Here is a 19,444-nt window from a genome sequence, read left to right on the forward strand (position 1 = left end):
AATGGTGGAGAGAAGAGAAATTAATAGAGCTCAGTGATAGGGCCCTGAGGCTGGGCAGTTGAAAATATTAGCCCTGCATTTTCCACACAGCCTCCTACCCTCAAGGAATCCTGCTAAGGCTTGAGGGGCATTCGGAAAGAAATCCTGCCATTTACGAGCTTTTGCTCGGGGTCTGTGACATCAGGTGCAAGCAGGGGGATTGAAAAATTCATGGGGTCTCGAGTGAGCACTCCTGGGTTCAAGTTCTGACTCTTCCAAATAGAGTTGTGCGAACTTGAGCAAGTCATGTCCTCCTGAGCCTCAGTTTCCGTCTCTGTGGAGACAGGATTGCTTACGGGTGAATGACAGACACAATTCTGTACTGCTCCTGATACAGTGCAGGAAGCAGTTCTTCAATAATGCCGCTACGCGGAGGTTAACATGTAGAGAAAGGTCGAAGAAGGTAGCAGTCACAACCAACTAGACAATCTGGGATGTGGACGGTAGGAGATGGTGAGAGCCAGCCTCAGGGGGAGGTGGCTTTTCCGCATGCGCACTGTCTTGGAGTCAGGCGGAGCAGCGAGGGGGCGTGGCCAGGTTTCTGAAAGGGTTGCTATGGCACCGAGGGGCCAGGGGAGGTTAACCGAACCCTTAAAACATAATTCCCTCCCCCACCCGCCACCGCCTGGGCCGAGGGCCATTGTTCCCGGCAAAATGGCGTCGGTAATCCCCCTCCTGGCCGGAGGCCTAAGTGAGGCTGAGGTGGGAGTGGGACTGGAGGTAGGAACAAAAACTACAATTCCCAGGGTACACCGCACCCGCCCGCGAGGCGCAGGGCACGTGCCCAGGCCTAGCGGTTACAAGCCGTCAAAAATCAGTTTCATAGCTTCCCTTTCCCATCCCCGCTTTCGTTGTTGCCCAGCCCCCGCGCGCGCGCACTGCGGTCCTGGGGGGTGGGGGGGAAGATGCCAGGGCCGTTGCCCTCGCAACGTAATCGGGAGACGGGTATTTGTAATTCTGTGCTTCGACTTCTAATCCCGAAGCCGGCAGGTATGGGTCTCGCGAGAAAAGCCGAGAGTTGGAAAAAGGGAGTTCGGGGTGGCGGGTGTAAAGGTGCTGGCGGGTACCACATCTCGTTAGAGCTACGGCATTTAGAGGCTTGTGGAGTACTGAGAGTGGGCGGTGGGTAGCTAGAAAGGAGTGTGTGTTTGGACTTTTTTTTTTTTTTGGAAGGGAAGAGGGTAAAGCAGCCGTGGAGACAGAGCTTTTGAACACACAGGAGGTGTCATGCGTGGCTCCTCACTGAGATTTTCTCTTTGGAAAGGAGAGAAACCTTTCTCTCGACGCGCATCCCTCTCTCCCGCTGCGCTGAGAAGGGCGGGGGAGGAGTGCGCAAGCTCTAGTTGGCTAGCCGCTCGGCACCTCGCAGCGATAGGGGCCGTTCAGAGTTGGGGCTGCTCCGTAGGCTTTCTCCGCCCCTCCCCCTCTCCTTTCCTCCCCTCCCTTCCCCGCCCCCTCCGTCCCCCCTCCTCAGTATCTGAATTCCCTGGCTGGAGTACGCGTGCGCCTGCTCAGCTGCCGGGCGAGCGCGAGCTTGGGCTCGTACCCCGCTCCCCTAACCCCGCCCGCTCTTTACCTACCGGCCGTAGCTGGCCGGGTGGGCTTGCGGGGAGACGCTCGCGCGCGCACGCGCACACGACGCGGAGCGGAGCTCGAGACATCGAGGAGGGGAGTAAGAAGCATCCGAGGAGGCGTTAGAGGAGGAGGCGGTGTGTGTGTATCTGTGTGTTCTACGGTGTGGCTCGTCGAGGGGCGAGCGGAGGCTTGAAAGAGGGCGAGGGAGAAGCGAGAAGAGAGTCTCCGTCTGCGAGAACCTCTAATCTGGTGAGGGTCCCGGGCCGGCCGGGACGCTGGGAGTGAGGGAGGAGGCCGGGGGGCGTGTCTGGGATCGGGCTGAGAGATGAATGGGCCGGGGATGAATGGAGGGAGGTAGCGGCGGCCAAGAGTCTGTTCGGAGTAAGCGCCCTAGTCGGGGGCAGCTTGACCGAGGCGGGGTGATTGCCGTCACCTAGAGGTATGGGACGAGGCCGGGCTAGAGTCTTCGGGGTTGTCGGAACAGCTTTCGGTGTGAGCCAACAGGAGGAGAGGAAAATTCAGAGGGGGAAAGTGGGGAAGGGCAGGTTTAGGGTACGTTTTTTGTCTTTTCTTTTTTCTTTTTTTGTTTTTGTTGAGGGTGGCAACTTTGGGAGTTGATGGGAGACTAGGGGACGGGGAAGGTGAGGAGGATACGGGAGGGGGCCGGGTGACTGCTGACAAAGGACTGAGTGATCCTTTAAGTGAGACTGAGGCTACTGAAAGGGAAGATCGCTTCGGGTTTTGGAAGTTGAGTTTCAGTTGGGTAATTGGGGTGAGGGAAAGTGGATTTAATTTAGAGATTGAGTTGATGTGTGAAGGTTGATAGGACTGTATTTGGTGAGGAATTTTGCTGGCTGGCTGTGTAAACGGGTTAGGTTCAAGGAGATTGAGAGGTGTTATTTGGGAATGATGTGTTCTGTGACTGACAGGTTGGGGATGGGGAGGAGATGGTTTGATGGGGTTTGGATAAAAGTGGTGAGGTGGCTTCACTGTACTGGAAGAGGTTTTGTTTGACTAGTTAAGAGTGGTGAAACATTTATGTAGTGGGGTGTAGGTGGAAATCCTGCACGTGTGTAATCTCCCTGTCTTGGGAGTTGATAGACCTTGTTAAAATGAAATGGAACGCTCAAAACAGATACAAGTTATATGGCTATTCCTTCTTAAGAGCTACTGTAGACTGAAGCAATTATATGAATAAGTTGCCTTTAAGTTGTGAAAATCTTCTGTATAATGGTGATTGCATTCAATTTTGGGAGGCATTATTACCTGTTTTTCATCTATAGTAAGTTGTAATAACAAGAGAACTTTTGAAGAGGTTTCTGTATATGACACAGAGCAGCAGGTGTTTTCTAGACAGTCTCTATCCTTTGGATTGATGAGTTTGAAACAAAAAAGCCAACAGTCCAAAGGAAAGATACCTTGTATTAAAAGATATCTAAAATGCTGATTTGGAATGCTAAAATAATTATACATGATTTTTTTCATTAATCTGAACTTACCTTGTTTGAAAATTGACACTTTTTGGTGTGAGTTTAAACTACAGGAGATTACTTGGACATGTTGTTCTCTAAATACGTGAATCTTCTGGTAAGAATATCTTATGATGGTCTCATTCTGTTCTGGGTCAAGATGAATAGTTTATGGATTTTTAACTTTTCATGGTTACTTTTTACAAACTTTACTGACATATTCATTTATCTTGGAAATGTTGCAAATTTGAGAACATTCCCATGCCCTTTTTCTTTTATTCTGCTTTGATGTTGGAAAGAGTGTAATCCTTGTTTTGGCTACCCAGAGTTTAAATATAAAAGTTAATACTATGTTCATATTCTCTTAGATTAAATGAATACTTAGTGTATTAAGCAGTAGAGTAGAAGTATAAAAGCACTATGAAAGCCTGGAAATGTTGCACCGACTCTGGCAGAAAGCTGATTTTGAGCTAGATGTTCCTGGAGTGGAAGAACATTCAAGTATTGAGGCAGGAAAGTGTAAGCATGGTATATTTGGGGAGTGGAATCAGATAAAGCTGGGATCAGATTGAGGCTGGGGTGAAGGACGACCCTGCAGACTTAGGAGCCCTGGACTGTTTAAGAAGAGGGGGAATAACATAAGCAGACTTGTGTTCATCTCTCTGCCTTTGCTCTAATCCCCTCACCCCTCAACCCAGAATCCTCTCTTTCCCTCCCTTTGAATTTGAATTCATTCTCTTTAGACTAACCTCTGTCATTAGCTATTCCTGAAAGCCTTTCCTTCTCCCCCCTTTTTTTTCCTTTTCCCAGCATCCTCCACCATGCTAGGTTAGGTGCCCCTCTTTAGTGGTCCTGTCACACTCTGTACATATTTTTATTACTGTACTTCTGTTGGGAGGCAGGCAGGAAAGTTATTTTCCTTTTTATATATGAGAGAGAAAAGAAACTCAGAAAAATAAGACTTGCCCTAGTAAGTAAGTGGTAGACCCTGGAATTCTGACTTCTAGACCAATGCTGATCCTCATATCATAAGTCTACATTCATTGATGTAATTATTCTATAGTGTTTTAGGAGTTTAATTTCTGTAGCGCGGGCTTCAACTTTCTTCCCTAGAGCAATTTCTTTTCATTAAGGTGTCCACCACTTAGCCAGTACATGATAAAGCCGATGGTTGCACACAACCAAAGTAGTCAGAAGTAAAGAAGATGAGAACTTTTGTATTATTATCACATTTCTAGTCAGATAATTTACTTAAAAAATAATTACAGAGGGCCTAAGTTTTTGCATGTATGTTTTTGTGTGGAGGTTGTGTGTAAGAAGAAACTCTTCCTTTCTCAGTCTCTTAGTATAAGTAGACCAGCTCTATTTGCAAATATACTTGATTATGTCTCTTGGTTAAAAGCCAGAATACTTTCAGAGGGGTGGGTCTTTTCCATTTTTGTTTGATATAAAATTTATGTTATTGTTAAGGAGGTATTTGATGACTGTAAAAGACATTTTTAAAGGCATTCTTACAGAAATCCTGAAAGCTTCAGAAGTGCAATTTGATGCCAATTTTAATTGTTTTGGTAGAACTTGTCATGAGATACTTGGTTTGGAAAAATGTTGAGATTAACTTACTGCAAAAGTGAGCCTTTAATGCCCCTTTCTTCCAGTGATATATTATTTTTTTTCATGAGCTGTTTTTAAAAATAAGAATGAAGAAATGAAATTGTTTTCTGTGTTTTAGCCTGGTAACTGTTTATTGTGATAAAATTCACATAACATATAATTTACCATTTTAGAGTGTACAGTTCAGTGACATTAAGTACCTTCATGATGTTCCATGTCTAGTTCCAAAACATTTTCATCATCTCAAAAGGAAATCCTGTACCCATTAAGCAGTCACTTGCTATTCCCCTTTTTCCCCAGCTCCTGGCAACCATGAATTTGTTGTCTCTATGGATTTGTTTATTCTGGATATTTCATATAAATGGAATCATACAGTACATGGCCTTTCATGTCTGGCTTCTTTCATTTTGCATGTTTTTGAGGTTCACTCACATTGTGACGTGTATCATTGCTTCATTCCTTTTCATGGCTGAATAATATTCCATATAATGCATTTTATTTATCTATTCAAAATGAACACTTGGAATCTTTCCACCCTTTGGCTTTTGTGAACAATGATGGTATGAATACTTACGTACAAGTTTGTTTGAATACTTGTTTTCAATTCTTTTGGGTATGTACTTAGGAGTGGAATTACTGGATCATATGATAATTCTATGCTTAACTTGTTGAGCAACCACCAAACTATTTTCCATAGTGGCTGCACCATTTTACATTCCCACCAGGAATGCATAAGAGTTCCAATTTCTTCACCTCTTCCTCAACATTTGTTACTTTTGGCATTTTTGTTTGTGTGTGTGTGTTTTATGGCCATCTAGCAGGTGTGAAGTGATATCTCATTGTAGTTTTGATTCACATTTTGCTACTGACTAATGATGTGGCACATTTTTTCATGTGCTCTTAGCTATTTGAATTTCTTCTTTGGAGAAATGTCTATTTAAGTTCTTCACCCATTTTTAAATTTGGTTGTTTATCTATTGTTGAATTATAAGAGTTTAAAAATACTATATTCTAGATACTAGACTCTGATTAGATATATGATTTGCAGTTTTTTTCCATTCTGTGAATTGCCTCTTAACTTTGTTTCTTTGCCTATTTCCCATTTTTATTGAGATAAAATTGACATACAGCACTCTGTAAGTTTAAGGTGTACAACATAATGATTTGACTTACATACATCATAAAATGATTACTACAGTAGGTTTAGTGAACATCCATTATCTTATATAGATACTACAGTAAGGAAATAGAGAAAAATTTTTTCCTTGTGATGAGAACTCTTAGGATTTACTCTCAACAAATTTCATAATAACATACAGCAGTGTTATTTTTAGCCTGTTGTACATTACATCCATAATACTTATTTATTTTATAACTGGAAGTTTGTACCTTTGACTACCTTCATCTAATTCCCCCTCCCCTGCCACAAATCTGATCTCTTTTTCTATGAGTTTGTTTGTTTGTTTTTTGAAGTAAAATTGACCTACTGCAATGTTTGTTCCTGGTACACAGCATAATGATTCAATATTTCTATGCATTTCAGAGTAATCACCACAATAGGTCTAGTTGTCATTTGTCACCATACAAAGATATATAATTATCGACTATATTCCATACACTGTACATTTCATACCTCTGAGTCATTTATTTTGCAGCTGGAAGTTTGTACCTCTTAATCTTCCTCATCTATTTCTCTACTCCCTGCAATCCCTTCCCCTCTGGTTTTTTGTATCTATTACTCTGTTTCTGTTTAGTTATGTTTGTTCATTTGTTTTATTTTTTAGATTCCACATATAAGTGAAATCATATAGTGTTTGTCCTTCTCTGTCTGACTTATTTCACTTAGCATATTACCCTCTAGGTCCATCCATGTTGTCAAAATGGCAAGATTTCATTATTCTTACAGCTGAGTAATATTCCATTGTGTATGTATATACCGCATCTTCTTTACCCATTCATCTATTGATGGGCACTTAGGTTGCTTCCATATCTTGGCTATTGTATATAATGCTGCAGTGACCATAGTGATGCACACATCTTTTTGAATTAGTGTTTTTGTTTTCTTTGGATAAATACCCAAAATACTGGATCATATGGTAGCTCTATTTTTAATTTTTTGAGGAATCTCCGTACTGTTTTCCATAGTGGCTGTACTAATTTTCATTCCCACCAAAAATGCACGAGGGTTTCGTTTTCTCCACATGCTCACCAACACTTGTTATTTGTTGTCGTTTTGATAGTAACCATTCTGACAGGTGTGCAGTTATATCTCATTGTGGTTTTGATTTGCATTTTCCTGATGATTAGTGATGTTGAGCAATCTTTTAATGTGCCTGTTGGCCATCTGTATATCTCTTTTTACTTTCTTGATAGTGTTTTTTGATGCACAAAAGTTTAGGAATTTGATGAAGTCCAATTTTTTTTCTTTTGTTGCTTGTGCTTTTGGTGTTATATTTAAGAAACCATTGCCAAATCCAAGATCATGAAGATTTATATTTTCTTTGAAGAGTTTTATAGTTTTAGCTTTAATATTTAGGTCTTTGATCCATTTTGAGTTAATTTTTGTATAGGTACGAGGTAAAGGTCCAGGTTCATTCTTTTGCATGTGGATTAACTTGAAGTTTTTTAAAGTATAAAATGCATAATAAATAATACTATCCATGTATATTATTAAATAAAGCTATTTGTGGCAATATCTAATGACTCTGGGCAATTGTGGGGGAGAAATGTTTCTAAATACATTTTTGAAGGTTATGCCTTATATTTGAAGTGTGGGGATATTCTAAAACTATGAGTCAGTGAGACTGTTATGATCAGGAAACTTCAATATGGCAAGCTAGATGATCCTTATGCTAAAGTTACATAAGTGATTTTTTGGTAAAGACTATTATTTTTATTTTTAAATTGTTTGTGTAGGGTGAAATCTTTGCTTAAAACTAGGGGGGAAAGGCAGATTTAGTCTATAACCAGAAATTGGCATTCAATTTATGCTAAAAGCAATTCATATCTATGTGTTATATAGCTTATGATTGTGAGCCAACTTCTTGACCAAAACATGTATCAATCAGTACTTTGTGGAGACTTTTTACTTGTAGCTTGGGCTATAATCACTGATATATTACTCTGTTTATTTAGAAATAATGTAACATTATGTCAGTTTGGTTACCTGTAAAAATGAGAATTAAAATTTAGCACAGCACAATTGGTTCATAAATCTCAGCCTCTAGTTAAGTATAATTAAAATAGGGACATTAATTTGGATTAAAAAAAAAAGCTAGGGAATGTGTTTTAATACCAAAATAGAAAATCTGCTTGATCAGCCCTAAGACCTATAAGGTGCTAGTTCAGCTCTGATTATGTCCACTGCTGCCCCGAGAATAGTTTTTCTCCTCCTGGGCAACTGTGGCATTTCCATTGAGTTAGTCTTTGAAGGTTTCTGGCAAGAGAAAAAAACCCTTGAAGATATGTGGTTCATTTGCTAAGGAACCTTTCAAATACACTGATAACTTACTCTGAATCTGTAGGCCCAAGTGAATTATAGAGTATGACTTACCCAGTGTATTTGTAAGTTATACTATTAATTCAACAAATATTTATTGTGTTCCTCCAATTTGCCAAGGTTGATGTGTTGGGGGTAAATGAAAAGGAAGCAAAGCAGACAATGACCCTGCTGTCTTTGAGCTTACATTTCAGTGGCGGACAATAGATGGTCAACAAATACTTAAAATGCTAAGAAGAAAATTTTTTAAAGGATGCTAAGATGTTGGGGGGCTCACGTGGTTAATTTGGAAGGCTTCTTTGTGGAGCTGACTTGGAACTGAGATCCGAATGTTAAGAGTATCCCTTCTGTTGTTATTTTGTTAAATTGTTGATTTATCCTTTCTAAAATAACACTTTAGTTTCTTACTATGTAGAATATGTGAGTTACTGTATTTTGTTTCTAAGGGAAAAAAAAAAAAAGCAGCAGGTACTTTCCTTATGAGAAGAAACAGTGTTCCCAAGTGGAAATGTCACTGGAATAGGAGTCCTTCTGGGTTCTGGTCTTGCTTCAGTATAATTCTGTGCAAGTGTATAAGCATTTATTTCCTTATTTGTTATTAAAACAAAAGCCTACCTATTTAGCAGGGTTTCTTTGCTAATTAAAGGAGAAAATATACTTTGTAAATTGTATAACTATATATTAAATACAATGTATTTTATTAATCTATTTTTGGAGTCAAAGTTTCTTAATTGGGACATGTTTTCCCACCAATTTAAAGCTTTTCTGTCTCTCCCCATCTGGTAAATTTTCGCACCAAATGTCTAAACTCATTGATTACTCAGAAGGGGATGGGTTCTTAAAAAGTGGTAGTGTGGTAGAAAGTATGTTAGATTTGGAGCTGGAAAACCAGGCTTCCAGAATTCTCCCCTTCACTCGCTGGCTCTGTGACTTGGGTAAGACACTAAACTTCTCTGAGCCTTCTTAATTTTCAGAACTCGGGCAAGTGCCAAGTAGCTCTTAGGGTTGCTGTTAGGAGTACTTGAGTTAAATAGATGAAGTTCTTTCGAAAACTATAAAGCAAGGTTTGAGAAATTTTTTCCACAAAGGACCAGGTAGTAAATATTTTAGGCTTTGTGGGTCATGGAGTATCTGTTGCCACGACTCAGCTCTGCTGTTGTAGCAGTTATAGGCAATATGTAAATGAATGAGTGTGGCTATGTTCCAATAACACTATTTATGAACACTGAAGTAAGAAGTATGAATTCGGAATAATTTTCATGTGTTATGAAATACTATTCTTCTTTTGATTTTTTAAAAACCATTTAAAAGTGTAAAAATCGTTCTCAGCTTACCTGTTGCACAAAAACAGGCAGGGAGGTGAAGTAGGTTTGGCCTGAGGGCTATATGTAGTTTGGCTGCAACTGTTATAAAGGGTTAGGCAGAGTAAGGTGTTAATTAAGGATTCAAGGGTAGGTGATTGATAGATAGAAATTGTTTAATTTTGATGATGGAAGAACATGGAGAGGATTTCATCTCCTTTTCTAATATGAATCCATACTTTTTTCACATAAAATGGGCATCTTTAATTGAGAAGATGACTTTACTAAAGCAAAACTGGAAGATGAAAGTGAGGAAGACGATAGTTTTAGTGTTATAAACCCCCAAGGACTGTGATGTGGTTGTGTAGTGTATGTATCTATGCAATTCAGGATTGTGTATAATGTGTACATGTGGCTCCAAGTCATATGTGGCCCCATATTACCACTGGTTAACAGTGGACTTGAGAGTCATGCGTGGGTTTAATTCTGGTCCTGGTTTTTACTAGCTGTGTAATATTAGACAAATTTAACTTAATTTTTTGAGCCTAGTTTCCTCATTTGTAAAATGAGAATAAAAATATTACTTACCTCAAGATTCTTGTGATGATGATTACATGAGGAAATGCATGAAAAGGCTTATAGTGTTTGGCATAAAGGGCTCAATAACTGATAATATTCATTTGGCTATATGTTGTACATACCTTATTATTTTTGTCCTTCCTTCAGTTATTTTAAGAAATTATAATATCCTTAATTGGTTTTTGGTACAGGTTGTTGATGGGCAGTTCTGCTTTAAAGAGTTAAAATAATATAGGCACATAGAAAAATACTGTATGATATCACTCATATGTGGAATCTAAAGCTAAAAAAAAGACAAAAAGGACACTATGAACTCATCTACAAAACAGAAACAGACTCGCAGACATAGTAAACAATCTTATGGTTACTGGGGAAGGGGGGTGGGAAGGGATAAATTTGGCAGTTTGAGATTTACAGTGTTAGCCACTATAAATAAAAATAGATTTAAAAAAATGTTTCTGCTGTATAACACAGGGAACTATGTTTAATATCGTGTAATAACCTTTAATGAAAAAATATGAAAATGAATATATGTATGTATGTATATGCATGACTGGGACATTGTGCTGTACACCAGAAATTGAAACATTGTATCTGATGATACTTCAATTAAAAAAAAATAATATAGAGGTAGATTAAAGCCTTAAATTCCCCAGTTACCCACCTTGCTGTCATCTCAGTGGGTAACCATTGTTAAGAGTTGACTGTGAACTTACACAGTCCTTTTTTCCTGTATTTACATCCATATGTATGTGCATATACAAATAAAAATGTAATGTATATTTTATGGCTTATTTTTTCCCAAAGAATATGACTTTTTTAATGTCAGTATATATGTGTTCACTTTGTTATTTTGAATGGATATGTAGTATTTCATACTATGTTCTCCTTTAACCAATAGGATCAATTTAGAGTATATCCTTCCAGTCTTTTTTATATGCATTTACACATATATGGGTACATTTAGAAATAAAAAGTTTTGCGTGTGTTTTTTTTACATAGATGATATATAGGTGTAATATATATGTTGTACCACAACTTGTTTTTCTCAGTAGTACACGTGTGTAGGAGATTTTTATACATCAGTGTATATCCATGTCTTAGTTTTTAAACAGCTGCATATTATGCAGGACAGATGCACCGCTTTTTATTTCACCATTCTCTTGTAGATGAGTATATAAGTTCATTTCAGTTATTTTTTTTTTTTTTTTGCTGTTGCAAACATTGCTTCAGTAAAAAATCCTCGTACATACGTATTTGTACACATACAGGAGTGTTTCTCAGGTAGGTACTAAAAAGTGGAATTTTTAGGTGTCAAGTATGTGCTATATATTTGAAATTTGCCATATGAAAAGGCTATTCCAGTTTATCTGTCGACAGTGCATGGAATGCTGAATTTCTCAGCTGTGATATTAATAGATATATAATTTTTGCTCATATGATAAGCAAAAATGATATTGAATTGTTTGAATTTGCATCTCCTTGCTTACTAAGAAGTTTGAGGCATCCGCTACCATAGATGTATTGGCTATTTGTGTTTCTTCTTACTGATTTTTATGGGTTCTTTATATATTCTGGATATTAATGCTTTGCTGTACATGTTGTAAATGTTTGCTCCCAGTCTGTTTTCTTTTAACCTTGTTCATGGTCAAACAGCCAAATGTATTTTTTTGTTGTTGTTGTTAATGTATTTGTTGTTGTAGTTCATCTTTTTAAGAAAACCTTTCTTTCTTCAGGTTGGAAATATATTGTACCATATTTACTTTTAATAGGTATATAGTTTTGTTTTTTATGTTTAGCTCTTTAATCTGCCTGGAATTTATTTTTATGGCTGGTTTTAAGTAGGACTTTAATTGCCCCCTCCCTGCCCCAAATGGAGAGCCAATTCTGACACTATTTATTATGCTATGTGTTCCTTATAAATTGAAATGCTATCGTTACTATGGACTGCATTCCCATGTTACATACATGTGGTTGTTTCTGTATTGACTATTCTCCACTAGTCCAGTTGTCTATTTCTGTGCTGAAACCACATTGTTTAACTTACTATAGCTATATTATATGTAATATCTGGTAAGACAAATTCTCATTTTTCTTTTTCAAGATTTTCTTGCCTTTCCTTGTACCTTTTTAGAATCGGTTTGTCAATTTTGGACAAAAACATCTCTTTGGGATTTTTATTGCGTTTGCATTGACTTTGGAATAATCTCAGAGAGGGGTTTGTGAAGATGCTGATACTGGGTCTTTCTACCAAAGAAAGGTATGTTTTATGTACTTAAGTAAAATTTTAGTCTTCTTTATGTAAGTGTTGTATATTTCTTTTTGAGTTTATTCCTAGATGAGTATTTTATAGCTTTGTTAGTCTTGTGAACAGGATAGTTTTCTTTTTGAGGAGGGAGAGACAATTTAAATATGTATTTTATAAATTACATTTACCTATATATACTTTCTTTGGCAAGTAAAGGGAAGGTAGTAAAAATTTTGAGTGGGGTGCTTGTCCAAGTAGTCTCTCGGTCATTGGAAAGGTCTCTGGGCCCTGACACTGGGGACGAATGGTTGGTTGGCAGAGAGCTTAGAGGTGGGGGTCCAAGCTAATCCACTGCAGGGATGGGGTCAAGAGGTACACGGAGAATTGAAGACCTGGTAGGGTGTGGGTCACAACATGGCAGGGGTTCTTGGGGAGGCCAGCCTTCCTGGCACAGAGTCTCATCACATCCCTGAGGGTCCATTGGGAGAGCCTTGAGGTTTTTTTTTTTTAATATGTATATTTTATTCGCAGTGACCCACCCTCCAGGTGCCACCTGTTCCTGGTACTCTCACTTTAGGATACTTGTTTTTTAAATTACATTTTCTAATTGATTATTGCTGATGTATAGCAAAGCTATTGCTTTGTGTTTGTTGATTTTGTCTTTAGCCTTTCTGCTGAGCTCTTTTATTCGTTCCTATTATAGTTTATTAGTTGATTTGCTTGGATTTTCCAGATAGACAGCCATATAATCTACAGGTTTTAAGTTTTGTCTCCTACTTTCCAATATTTGTATGTCTTGTTTTATTTCCTTAAGTGGTAGCAATGATAATAGGAATTCTTGGCTTATTCCTGACTTTAATTATTGTTTATGTTAAAGATGCTTAACCTCACTCATGAGATAAATGCTAATTGAAACCACACTGTGATTTCTTTTTTAAACCTATCTGAGTGTTAAAAATCAAAACATTTGATAACACCTTTTTTTGTTGTTGTTAAGGCTGTGGGGTAAAAGACACTCTCACACATTGCAGGTGGGAGTTTAAATTGGTACAATGCCCGAGGAAGGCAGTTTGGCAGCATTATGTAAAGATACATGTGAATTTTGTGTATTCTTCTGGATATACTAGTTTTCTTCAATAAAAGCTAAATATCCAAATTTCCTTTGATCTAGCAATCCCATTTCAGGGAATGTACATACACTCACACATATATATACACAAAGATACACACATATATGCAAAGGAAATATGCAGTTATCTGTCATAGCAAATAATCAAATACTATTACTATATAGGTATTAAAAAAGAAGAATGACAGGGAAAAAAGTATCTTAAATTATTGTGACTGTAAAAAAAATTTGGTATATACTGTGCTACTTTTTGTGTAGAAAGGGAGAGAGAGAACATGTATTTGTTTTTGCTTATTTGCTGAAAGAAACTCTGGAGGACTACACAAGAATCTAATGAGGATCAGTGATGAAAATAGCCAAATCTGATCATCAGACCTTCTAGTCTAGCTGATGCATGATCTCTGTATGTCTGAGAAGCAAAAGTATACAATAATTTAAAACAATAAAGGGTTATGTCTTGGATAGGTGTGTGTGTGTGTGTGTGTGTGTAAAGGTGGCAGTGGATAACTGAGGAATTGTTGATGGGTGAGTGAGAGTGGGCTGGGGGTTCTGTGTGTGTGAAAGGCTAATCAATTCTGAGTGATGATGAAAACGTTTTACTACTGACCTTTTTAACTATGAAGTTTTCTACACTTGATCTAAGCTTAGAAAAAAAAATCTAATAAATATTAACCTGTTGGGAGAGTGGTGGGAACTGAATGGATAGGAAACGGGGTTGAGAGTGAAGCTGTCCATTATATACCTCTTTCTTTGGTTTTTGAATCTTATGATTGCATTGTCAAAATTAAAATAAAAATGATTGCTTGAATTATTTCAGCTCTTCCAAAGACATTTTTTTCTTGTTCTTGTTCTTTCTCTTCTGTGTTACAGGTTATCTTTAAATAGCTGTTTCCTGATTCTGTTCGTATTTTAAAATGAGCTAGTAGAAGGGTTAACTGGGAGTTCTGTGTACCTAGGGAGGGTTGTCAACTGGTAGGCTTTATTTTGGGTGGGCAGCTGGCTTTTAGACTTGGATAGAGGGCAGAGGGCTTTGTACCAGGGTGTCCTTATTCTTCCTAGTTTGTTGAATTTGGTATTCTGTATGCAGGATTTCTTTCTTTGTTGGGGAGAGTTCATCAACTGTGTCGTAATTCAGACCTGCAGTTAATCCCTGTTTTCAGCCTTTTTCTCACTCTGGCCCTCTGTAGGATCTTTAGTCTTTTGAGTGTGGAACCCCTCTTGGGTTTTGCCCTGTAAGTCAGCTCCCTCCTGGGTTGGAACCCTTTCTACTACATATTTTAGGTTGTAGCATTCCTTTGATTTGTGTTATCAGCCAGTTTTTTCCTGTCTGCTCTCTGTCAGAAATTGTTGAAATCTTGTATTTGCTATGCCATTTCCCATTCCTGTCCTTGACTTGTCATTTATATTTTTGTACTCTTACCATCACTTTTCCAAGGTCTTAGAAAGTACAAGAGATATAGGTGTTCAGTTCACCTTCTTGAACCAGAAGTCAACAGGGGTGTATCTTAAGCTTGGATAAACTGTAGGCTCCTTGAGGACAAAAACTGACTTTTGTTCTTTTATCCCCAGACCCTGACACAGAGCTTAGCACTTGGTAAATGTTTATTGACATGAGTACACATGTATGAAGGAGAGAGAGAGAGGATTGTTGATGGAAAATTTACTGTGTAATTTTGACTATTTAAATATGCATTCTTTTAACTGTTGGTTCCAAAAGTTGAAGAAATTAGTGAACCATTGATTGACAAAATATGCTGGATTTCCCATGGATAGAACCGTGATAGGCTACAGGGGAAAATTTATTTTGAGCTTTTAACTCAAATGTTTCAAGCTTATATATCAAACATGTTGAAGGAGTAGATATGGGGCACAAATTTGTGAGATTTTCCTTATAATTTCAGTCTCTGTAGAAGTGCTTTTGCAATTGTCTTTCTACGTATTCCTAGGGTTTTGATCAGTGTGTTAACATTTTATGAAGGAAAAAAATGGTCACACATAGATTATAATATATAGCTGTTGAGCTCAGTAAGAGATTTCAGGTTTGAGGCCTGATTTTTGTGGACTATTTCACTGAGCTATGTTTCTGCATTGCTGAATATAGAAGAGATACTATCCTGGTCACTGAAGCATACCCCTTTAGCAATGCTAGCGTGGTTTATTATTGGAAAGCTTTAAAAGAATGTATTATATACTTTTCAGCCTTACTAAATAGACTCTCCTGAAAATCATTTAATGTTTTCTTGAGTATTGTTGAATAGTGCTTTACTATAGTGCTGCCCCTAGGGGTTAGTAAGAGGTAGAAAATAAAAGCTTCCATTTATTGATTATTATATTGTGCCAGGCATTGTGCTAAGCACTTTATATGTATATTTTCATTTTATTTTCTTATTAGTCCTGTGAGATTTCACAAATGAAATCAAGAATGAATGAGGTTAAGTAATTTGCCCCAAATCTCCTCTGAGGAATGAGAGGCAGAACGAAGATTGAGTCCAGGTTTCTCCCGCTTCACAAAACCTGTGTTCTGAAACTGTATTTTGTGGTCCAGAAGTTATTGGATCCATGATGAAAAGGCCCCAGATATATTATACTTAGTGAAGTTGTTGGCCTGGTTTTTTAAAATATGGTTTTTTTATTCATTATTTACCACTAAGCTACCAGCTATTACATTTTATTGTTGTCAGGTCTTTTCCCTTCAGACCAGTGGTTCTCAACCCAGGAGCCCAGGTTGAAGATAAGGAGAGTGGACAGAATGAGAAGAGTGGAAGGTACAGAGTATAGTTTGGAAAAGGCATATTTGATATTACGACGTCTTTGATTTTAGTTCTAAATGTTTTAAGATTCTTAAAGAAGGATATTATATTTTATTGAGATATAATTTACATACCATAAAATTCACCAATATAAATGTCAGTGATTTTTAGTAAATTTATAGAGTTGTATAACCTTAATTACAATTTAATTTTAGAACATTTTCATCACCCCTAAAAGATTTCTTGTGCCAGTTTGCAGTCAGTCGCGTTCCTATGCCCCAGCCCTAGGCAACAGCTAATCTATTTTCTGTCTCTATAGATTTGCATATTCTAAGTATTTCATATAAATAGAACCATATGTGGTCTTTCCTCTGGCTTCTTTCACTTAGCATAATGTTTTAAAGGTTCATCCTTATTGTATGTGGCATGTATCAGTACCTCATTTCTTTTTATTGCTGAATAACATTCCGTTGCATGGGTATAACACATTTTGTTTATCCATCAGTTGATAGACATTTGGATTGTTTCCATCCTTTGGCTGTTGTGAATAGTGTTGCTATGAACATGTTTCGTACACGTTTTTATGTGGAAATAAGCTTTCATTTCTCTTGGGTAGATGGTATCATATAGTAACTCTATGTTTAACTTGTTGAGGAACTGCCACACGGTGTTCCAAAGCAGCTGCACCATTTTACATTCTCACCGGCAATGTACCAGGGCTCTATTTTCTCCACATCCTCACCAACACTTGTTACTGTCTGTCTTTTTTATTGTAAGCAGCCTCATGGGTATGAAGTGGTATTTTATTGTGATTTTGATTTGTATTTATCTAATGAGTAATGATATGGAACATCTTTTCATGTGTTTATTGGCCATTTGTGTATCTTTTTAGAGAAATATCTGTTCAGATCTGTAGCCCATTGGATTATTGTCCTTTCATTATTGAGCTGTAAGAATTCTTTATATATTCTAAGTACCAGTCCCTTATCAGATACATGATTTGCACATATTTTCTTCTAGCTTTTTGCTTTTCACTTTTTTTTTTTTTTACATGCAGGAGTTTATTGGTCACTTACATGCCAGGTACAAACATTAGCCAAAAAAAGTCATGGTTTCCACTTAAAAGAGCCTGTTGTCTCTTCCCATAGTGTTTCTCCCCCAACTCTGCAGATCCACAATCACAGATGAAGACAGTTTCACTTATACTAGAGATTCAGCTCCAGAAACAAGCTGATATCTTTTAGTATCAGGCACTGCCGGTAAAATCCAGGGGGGAACCAGGTCCTGAGACTCTGGTCTCTGTCATCACTGTCATGACGAGTCTTCACTCACCAGAAATACCAACTTCAGTCATCCTGGACTCTCCATCTGGCACAGCAGTGGAACATTTCTGCTGGCCTCTGGAAACGTTTCAGTTTTAATAAGGGTCTCTGGCTATACCTGAGAAATGACAGGTACAATAGCTGTCTTTTCCTGAAATGTTGCAGATCAGTTACAGCAAACAGAACGGCAACCATCAAGGAAAAATGTCACTCTGGGCTCCTTTTTGACCACAGCAGCTATGTGGAAGCAGCTGCAGCTTCAATAAGGGCCACTGCTTTTCACTTTCTTGATGGCATCTTTTGAAGCACAAGAAAATTTTTATGAGGTCCAGCTTCTCAGTTTTCTCCTTTATCACTTGTATTTTTGTTACTGTTCCTAGGAAATCACTGCACAATCCAAAGTCACTAAGATTTACTCCAGTGTTTTCTTCTAAGGATTTTATACTTTTAGCTCTTACATTTAGGTCTGTGATCCACTTTGAGTTCATTTCTTGTATGGTGTAAGGTAGGAATCCAGCTTCATTCTTTTGTATGTAGATATCCAATTGTCCCATTACCTTTTGTTGAAAAACTGTTCTTTCCCACTGAATGGTCTTGGCCTCTCTGTTGAAAATCAACTGACCATAAATGTTAAGGTTTGCTTCTAGACTCTCAATTCTATATCATTGATCTATATATCCTTATTTTATTGTTTATTTCTAATTTAGTTCTTTTGTAGAAGGAGAATATACTTTAGTTTCACTCCTTTTAAATTTATTGAGATTTATTTTATTGCATAGTACATGATCTGTTCTGGAGATTTTTCTTTGTGCTTGAAAATAATGTATATTTTGCTCTTGTTAGGTGGAGTGTTCTGTAGATGGCAGGCCAAGTTGACTGATAGTTTTGGCTAAGTTTTCCAAATTCTTGCTGGCTTTCTGTCTAGTTCTCTCCATTATTGAGAGTGGGCTATTAAAATCTTCTACTGTGATTATTGAATTGTTTATTTCTCTCTTCAGTTATGTCAGTTTTTATTTAATGAATTTTGGCGCTCTGTTGTTAGATAGGTATAATTGTTATAGTGTCCTGATTAATCTTTTCATGCTTATAAAATGTTCTTCTTTGTCTCTAATAACATTTTTTGTCTTAGGGTTGGTTTTTAAAAGACTGAAGGAACTTTTATTTCCCCATTCCTATTCTTTGTTGCTGCTTATCCTACAGTTTGGGAAACCAGGTGACCCGACGTTACCATTAGTTAAGTGAAGTGAAAAGTGTTATTCTTAAGAATATTCCACCTAAAATGTTAGTATTTGGGGAATGTGAGTGAAGGGTATACTGGATTATGTATATATTCTTCCAGGTCTTTTTCCAAGTCCAAAATTATGTCAAAATAAGTTGAAGAAAGTACCTCTACCTAAGTGAGGGATTGTTAGTTACCTTTTCTCAGTTGAAGGCAAGGCTAGTCTTACTGACTTTTGAAGTATGTTGATTTAGCAATGTAACCTCATATAGTACTTTATGAATCCTTAGTTTAATTCTTAGCTCTGTCCTGGTAGTGTCATGTGATAGGCAAATCTCTGAGAGTTATCATAGACTCTTCCTTTTCCCTCACAACCATATTTATTCAGGCAGTAAATCTTGCATTTAGTACTTCATTAATGTATCTTATCTCTTGATACTATTTTCATTCAAACCTCAGCATCTCCTTTTTAGATTATTATAGTAACTCTCTAACTGATTTCCTTGTTTTACACTGTATGGCATAGGAATCCTTGGTGAGTATCTGCCTCTCTATCCTGATCTGCCTGCTTCTAGTATTACTAGTTAACTGTTGATACGCTTATTCTGCTGTTTTAAGACTTTGCATGTCATCTTCCCTCTGCTTGGATCAGCTAATTTTCTTTCTCTGAGACTCAGTTCATGCATCTTTTCCAGGAAACCTT

General features: G+C 37.7%; 1 protein-coding gene and 3 non-coding genes across 4 annotated transcripts in view; 3 read left to right on the forward strand and 1 right to left on the reverse strand.

Moving 5' to 3' along the window:
- The first annotated feature begins 1,081 nt into the window (after positions 1–1,081).
- WNK3 (WNK lysine deficient protein kinase 3) overlaps positions 1,082–19,444 on the forward strand; it is a 124,024-nt gene continuing 105,661 nt past the window's right edge. The window contains exon 1 of the mRNA XM_074359279.1: positions 1,082–1,863. The gene's annotated coding sequence lies outside the window, so the exon portion shown is untranslated. The remainder of the gene's footprint in view (positions 1,864–19,444) is intronic.
- Positions 13,789–13,865, forward strand: LOC123613246 (small nucleolar RNA U2-19). The gene has a single exon (XR_006720603.1). It is a non-coding gene; the product is annotated as a small nucleolar RNA U2-19 (small nucleolar RNA).
- On the forward strand, positions 14,028–14,097 carry LOC123613255 (small nucleolar RNA U2-30). The gene has a single exon (XR_006720609.1). It is a non-coding gene; the product is annotated as a small nucleolar RNA U2-30 (small nucleolar RNA).
- LOC123613252 (small nucleolar RNA SNORA16B/SNORA16A family) lies at positions 17,662–17,796 on the reverse strand. Its single transcript, XR_006720605.1, has one exon. It is a non-coding gene; the product is annotated as a small nucleolar RNA SNORA16B/SNORA16A family (small nucleolar RNA).

This window comes from Camelus bactrianus, chromosome X (assembly GCF_048773025.1).
Source record: "Camelus bactrianus isolate YW-2024 breed Bactrian camel chromosome X, ASM4877302v1, whole genome shotgun sequence".
Taxonomy (NCBI): Eukaryota; Metazoa; Chordata; class Mammalia; order Artiodactyla; family Camelidae; genus Camelus; species Camelus bactrianus.